This window comes from Myodes glareolus, chromosome 3 (genome assembly GCF_982192425.1).
Source record: "Myodes glareolus chromosome 3, mMyoGla1.1, whole genome shotgun sequence".
Taxonomy (NCBI): Eukaryota; Metazoa; Chordata; class Mammalia; order Rodentia; family Cricetidae; genus Myodes; species Myodes glareolus.
In genome coordinates this window covers 127,349,280-127,356,428 of record NC_142028.1, presented here as the reverse complement: position 1 = coordinate 127,356,428, position 7,149 = coordinate 127,349,280, and positions in this window count along the sequence as shown.

The following is a 7,149-nucleotide window of genomic DNA, read 5'->3' as shown; positions in this document are numbered from 1 at the left end:
GTGAAGCCTGTGGGGAATTTTCTTAATTAGTGATTGATAAAAGCAGACACAACCCATTGTGGGTGGGGCTACCCCTTGTCTAGTAGTCCTGGCTTCTACAAGAAATCAGGCAGAAGAAGCCACGAGGAACAAGCCAATAAGCAGTACCCATTCATGGTCTCTGCATTAGTACATACTTCCAGGCTCCTGCCCTGCTTGAGTTCCTGTCTTGGCATTCTTTGATGATAAACAGTGTTGTGAAAGTATAAGCAGAATAAACTCTTTGCTCTCCAGCTTGTTTTTGATCATAGTGCTTGATCACAGCCACAGTAACTCTAACTAAAACAGTGGTACCGATGGATCTTGAGGTAGATCTACTCCCAGATTCATGAGGAATTCCCACACTGATTTCCATAGTGGTTGTACAAGTTTGCATCCCTACCAGAAATAGATGACTGTCCCCCTAACCCATGTCTTCAGTAGCATGAGGCAGGTGTCATTTGTTTGAGTGATCTTAACCATTTTGACTGGTGTAAGATGAAATATCCACGTAGTTCTGATTTTTCTGATGACTAAGGATGGCGAACATTTCATTAAGTGTTTCTCAGCTATTTGTTTTTCATCTTTTGAGAACCTCTGTTTAGTTCTGCATCTCATTTTTAAATATTTGTTTTGTTTGATGTCTAGTTTACTTTAGTTCTTCATTTTAGATATTAACTCTCTCTCAGATGTGTAATTGGTAAAAATCTTTTCCCATTCTGTAGCCTACCACTTAGTTAACATGACGGTGTCCTTTTCCATACAGAAGCTTTTCAATTTAATGAGATCCCGTTTATTAATTGTTGGTCTTAGTTCCTGTTCTATAAGTACCCTGTTCAGAAAGTCTTTTCCTGTGACAATGAGTTCAAGACTATTCCTCACTTTCTCTCTTATCAGATTCAGTATTTGGCCTTATGTTGAGGTCCTTGATCCATCTAGAGTTGAGTTTTGTGCAGGGTGATAACTATGGGCCTGTGTACAGTTATTTTATATGCAGGCATCCAGTTTAGCAGTCATTATTTGTTGAAGATTCTATCCTTTTTTCAGTGTGTATTTCTGGATTCATTTTCAAAATCAAGTGTCATAGGTGTATGGACTTATGTCTGAGCTTTCGATTTGATTCCATTCACCAATGTGACTGCTTTTATGTCACAACCCTGGTCTGTTTTATTACTGTAATTCTATATTACAGTTTGAGATCAGGAATGGTTATAACACTAGCAATTCTTTTATTTTTCATAATTGTTTTAGCTATTGTGGGTTTTTTTTGTGTTTCCATATGAAGCCAAAAATTATCTTTTTGATTTCTGTGAAGAAGCATGCTGGAATTTTGATGGTGTTGCACTGAATTTGGAGCTTGTTTCTGGCAAGGCAACCATTTTTACTGTATTAATCCTACTGAGCTACAAGCATAGGGAATCTTCCCATCTTCTGATATCTTTCTTTCTTCAGTGTCTTAATGCTTTTATTACACAAGTAAAATCTTCCTTGGTTAGAGTTATCCAAACTATTTTTGAAAGCACTGTGAAAGGTAGTTTCCTTGATTTTTCAATGTCTTTGTTATTTGTTTAAGGAAGGACACTGAGGCCATTTATGTACAGTCATGTTGTCTGCACAGGAAGAAACTCTGACTTCTTCCCTCACTCTCTGCCTCTCCTTTCTCTCCTTCAGTTGCCTTATTGCTCTAAGACACAGTACTGTAAGGAATAGGTACGGAGGGGACCTCCTTGTCTTGTTTCTGATTTTAGTGGACATGTCTTGAATTTCTCTCCATTTAGGTTGATGTTGGCTCTGGGCTTTCTGTAAATTACCTTTATTATATTGTGGTGTGCGTCTTGTACGCTAAGTCTCTCCAGAAATTTATCATGAAGGGATGTTGAATTTTGTTAAAGCCCTTTCTGTATCAAATGAGATGACCATGTCCCACCTTAATTTCTGAGACAAGGTCTTTCAATGGATCTGAAACTCACTAGTTTGGGGGCTCTGCTCCCACCCAGTGTTGGGGCTACAAGGGCACACCCCTGAGCTCTGCTTTAACATGGATACTGGCATCTCAAATCAGGGCTTTATGCTTGCATGACAAGCACTTTCTTGACTGAGCCATCTCTTTAGTTCTCCCATGTCCTTATTGGTCGGATGAAGAGTGAAAATGACAGCCTCCCACTGTCAGCAGGGAGGCCTCAGGGGCTGGGTTTATAGTGAGGCTTCAGAGACCCCCAAATCCCATAGGCTTGTCTTTGGATTCTCTTTTGGATTTCTTTGCTATTGTTACATATGTAGTTGTTACTCTGTGGGCTTGGGTGGGGAAAGGTTTCTAGAACAGAATAGATACACAGTTATATCTGAATATAGTTCTCCTCACTGTGAAACCATCTTTCTCTCATGCCCTATAAGAAATAATTCAGGCACCATGAGGCTGGATATCCAGGAGACCTAGGATAGGACTAAATACAATTGGAAAAAAAATCAATGTAATGATGCTTAATGATATTCTCCTATTCTCATAGATTGGTGCCTAGCCCAATTCAACAGAGTGGCTTCATCCTGCGGCTGGTGGAAGCAAATGCAGAGACCCTTAGCCAAACATTAGATGGAGCTTGAGGAATCCTGTGGAAGAGGGGGATTAAGGACAATAGGAGCCAGAGAGTCAAGGACACCTCAAAGAAACTTACAGAATCTACTAACTTGGGCACATAGGGCCTCACAGAGACTGAACTGGCAACCAGGGAGCCTGCATGGGGTTGACCTAGGCATTCTGTATATATGTTACAGTTGTGTAGCTTGGTCTTCTTTTGGAACTCCTACCAGTGGAAGCAGGGGCTGTCTCTGACTCTCTCATTTGCTTTTGGGGCTCTATTTCTGATACTGGGTTGTCTTGTCCAGCTTACTATGAGGTGCCTATTCTTAGTGCAAGTTGATATGCCATGTCTGTCTGAATAGAGAAAGGAGGAGGAGTGAATGGCGCATCAGAGGGGAGGTCAGAGAGGAACTGGGAGGAGAGGAGGAAACTGACCAGATGTAAAATGATGATGATGATGATGATGATGATGATGATGATGATGATGATAACCATTAAAGAAGGACATGGTCCTGACAGAGAAGAGAACTGCAGCTCTTTAGACGCCCATGGCCTATAACTCGGGCTCTGCACTGTGCACAACAGCTCTGCAACCTTGTGTAATGCATGCCCTTTTATTCTTATTGCTGCTTGTTGACACTTCACTGCCTGTAGTCCAAACATCCTGAGTTTCCGAGCATGCCGGGTGGTGGTTTACCCTGGCAGCAAGCCCCTTTGTTTAGATTTGTAAGAGACTGATGTATAAACTACATGTGATAGTGTCAATTTGCAGTCTGTGAACTAAACAACAAGTTTGCTTGCTTGTGGCTGTGCCCCAGGATCTCTGGGCTCCTCACTTGCCAGACTCCGTATGTTTTGTAGTTTGCTTCCAGAAAAGAGAAAGGACTCATTTCATGTGGTGGTGTGAGGGTGAGAGATGGGAAAAGAAAAAGAAAACACAACAAAGCCCGCAGTTTTTACCACCGCAGGGCCTCTTCTGAACTTTCTGCTGAGAGAGACTGGGGCCCCCACACTGAGAAAGTGGCAGAGCACGGGCTGAGCTCCTCCCCACATGGGTTTGCAGCAGAGACACAGTCATATCAGGAGTCAGAGATGCACAGAGTCCAGCCCCGGCGCTGCATGAAGGTCACCCTGACTTGAGATACTGGGACACTAGCTCAGCATCTTCTTTTGTGGGTTCCCCGTGCGGAGGTTACAGTTTGTGAGGTGCTTCCCGTTGCTGCCTGGCCCACTCTGCCTGCTACTTCTGCCAAGTTTTGAAGTCTCTCCTGAGGAGTTGACTCTTATATTAGCTTTTCATTCATTTCATTCCCACTGTTTACCTTAAGATTCCTTGGGGTTCGCTTGACAGAAGGGAGGGAACTGTGGGCTGAAACTTGAGATCTCTAAAACCAGGACCCTAGATCAGAACTCTTTCCAGATAAAGTGGGTCTGAGTCCAAAGGAAATCTGTCACCTATTGCGGGTAAGAAGCAAATATCTATTTGTTTAGTTATGTATGTGTATGGGTATATAAAAGCATACTCATGTATATACATATATATACAGATGTGATATATATCTGTATGCATATATGCACATATATCTACATGTATACACAAAACATAAAAATTTGTATGTATATTCACACACAAATGCCTGTATATATAATAAACACATATATGTATGTACATTCACATATATACATGTATATGCATCCACATTCACATAGAGGTATGTATATATGTGTGTGTTATGTACATACATACATCCACATAGCTGTCTCCATGTATGCACACTCATATGTATGTATTCTGTAAATCCCGCAGGGGAATGTAAGCAGACGTCTCATCTTTCCGTGGTAAGGCTGAAGGGAAATGACTTCTAGGAGACCCTTGCTGTGGGACGGGCCTTCTCTGGGAATTGGCCCATTGGAACTCTGATACACAAAGAGAATGAGGCATCACTTCTTCCATCCTTCTTCTGGAGCTTGCTGGTTAGATAGTCTAGGCAAAATGGTGAGGTTCAGATTCACTGAGAGACCCTGTTTCCACACACATAAACACACACACACACACATGCATACAATGTAAACATATAGAGAGATAAAACTATCTTTGACATGCATTGATTTTGATGAGTTGTATTCTATTTTGAATTTATCCTTTAGTAATCTGTATCTCACGATAGTACAAATCTGCAGGGTAGCAGGTCGTCATAGCGACCTTCCTCCATCCTTCCAGCCTAAGGGCTGTGTTGTGATCCCAACTATTTCGTTTGTGGCTTCTGTTGTCATAGCTCTGGGAAGCTGGGCACTTTCTAGGGCTACCATCTTCATTGAACTGAATGAACTCCAGACCTCGCTTCACCTGCTCCTGTATTTCCATCACTCCTTCAGCCACATAGCAGGCTCTTCATCATTTCCATCACACACACACACACACACGCACACACACACACACACACACACACACACACACCCCAGAGAGGGAAGAAAGAAAATGGCCTAGAAAAGGAGGCATAGCAGGAGAAGCATCTAACCAGGCTATGTTGTTGGTGCTTGGAACCTCCTTAGCACTCGGCTACAGCTTCCTTACTGTGGTTGTTTGAGAAATTTGTGCCTTGAGTCAGAGAGGATGTGGGTGTGAGGGGGATGGGACCTCTGTTCTACCCTTCCTTTCCCCTGGGTGTTCCAGTCTCTCCCCCAGTACTATCAGTAACAATACATGAAGTGTGGGACCAGAAAACTTGATAGATGGTGATTTGAGAGTCAAGGATTTATTTTACTCATGAAACAATGAGTCAAGATTGATGGACCAACCTCAGAGTCAGAGATTTTGTCATCCTTTAGTCCTAGATGCCTAATAAGGTAACCATTGCAGCCATTTAAGTTTAGATGAATTGGAATGAAAGAAAAATAATCTGGTGTTGAGGATTACTGCAGCTTTTCAAGGTACTTGTGGTTCCATAATGACTCAGTAAAGATGGGGACACTTCCATCACGGCAGAAATAATAAAACATCAGCTAAAGACAGAAGGGGATGGCACAAGCCACATTGGTTCATTTTTATCAAACAAGAACCTTTCTTCTCGAATTGCTTTCAAGCACGTACCAGGGTCTTGTTAGTCTGAACTATGGCCGCATGGTGCATCCCAGCTGCACGGGAAACTGGGTACAGGGTCTTGAACAAGGTTGGGAAGGTGACTGCAGTGGGAAGAGCTGTGTGCCTGACTGCCCCGATCCCGAGCTCTCTGGGGGTCATCCGGCAACTAGCCATCCCATGAGCATCCCCTGACCCCTTCTGGTGTCCGCAGCAGCTTTCTGTGTGATCTCTAAAACAAAACAAAACAAAATGAAGAAAGCCAAGCAAAACTGAAAATACTCACAGAAGTCGCTGTATGCAACAGACTTTCCTAGAGGGGCGGGAGCCAGGGAGGGTGTAGAATCTTTTAACACAAGCACTTAGGGCCAAGAGTAGCCTGAACCGAGCACGGGGCGGCTCTGCCATCACGCTCTCCTTTCCACCGCCCCCCATTTCTCACTAGCAGACCCCCTACTCCATCTTCTTCTTTTCAAGCAGTTTAGGCTCATGCTGCAGGATGCATAGTGTGGGGCCTCACTTCGGACACCCCAAACTCTGCAAAGCATTAGTCTTCTCTGACATCCCCATTCCTGTACTTAGTATACGGGACCTGCGGAAGGCTATTTTCTCCGTTCTCTCCTCTTTCAGCTCTGCCAGACGAAAGAGCCTGCACAGATTCATCATCCCTTGTCTAAAATGACGTCATCTGTTTTTGGAAGGCAGGAACATCCACAGCTACTTGGGACTTTAAATAATTTTCCTCCTGTGGCATCGTATTTGATATCTACATGATTGAACAGAGTAAAAGAAATTTATTAAGCATTTTTGTTAAGAGCCAGAGGTTAAGAAATTTTCAAAGCAGTGGAATAAAGCTGGGCATTTTAAATTCTGGAGGCAGAGGGGGTTTACATGCAGTCAGCTTTAAGTATGCCTGGCAACTCTAATCATATTGACAAGTGTATTCAACCTGTTGTGAGTTCACATTTATTATCTCTGTGGCATAGACAGAGGGTTGGATGGGGCAGAAAACTGAGTATCTGGACCCCGGAGCAGAGTGTTTTGTGTATCGTTAAAGGAGTTTGTGAAGGCAAACACCTAGGTGTGGCCCACCAAACCTACATAGCCATGATCAGGTTCCTATTAGAAGTTTGCCCATCCCTGGGTTACAGTCTGAGGAGCTTCCATCTCTAGTCTCAGGGTCTAGAATCTGGTGCCTGGAAACTTCAGATGTTCTGCTTATGTGGAGAACCTCTGGGACTCTGGTGACGACAGCGGTCCTGTATCTGAAGGGAACAGGAGGGACAATGCGGACATGTGCCGTGAGCCATCCCCTCTGCAGTGAATAGCAGCCACCCCCATCAGATCCTGGAGATGGTGGGCAAAGGGTTCGGACTTTCCCGTGGGGTCGGGTCTGCCTAACTAGAACCCACTACCCCAGCTTGAGGAGAACAATGAAGAAAGCATGAAGACCTATGGCAGTACGTGTGTGGGG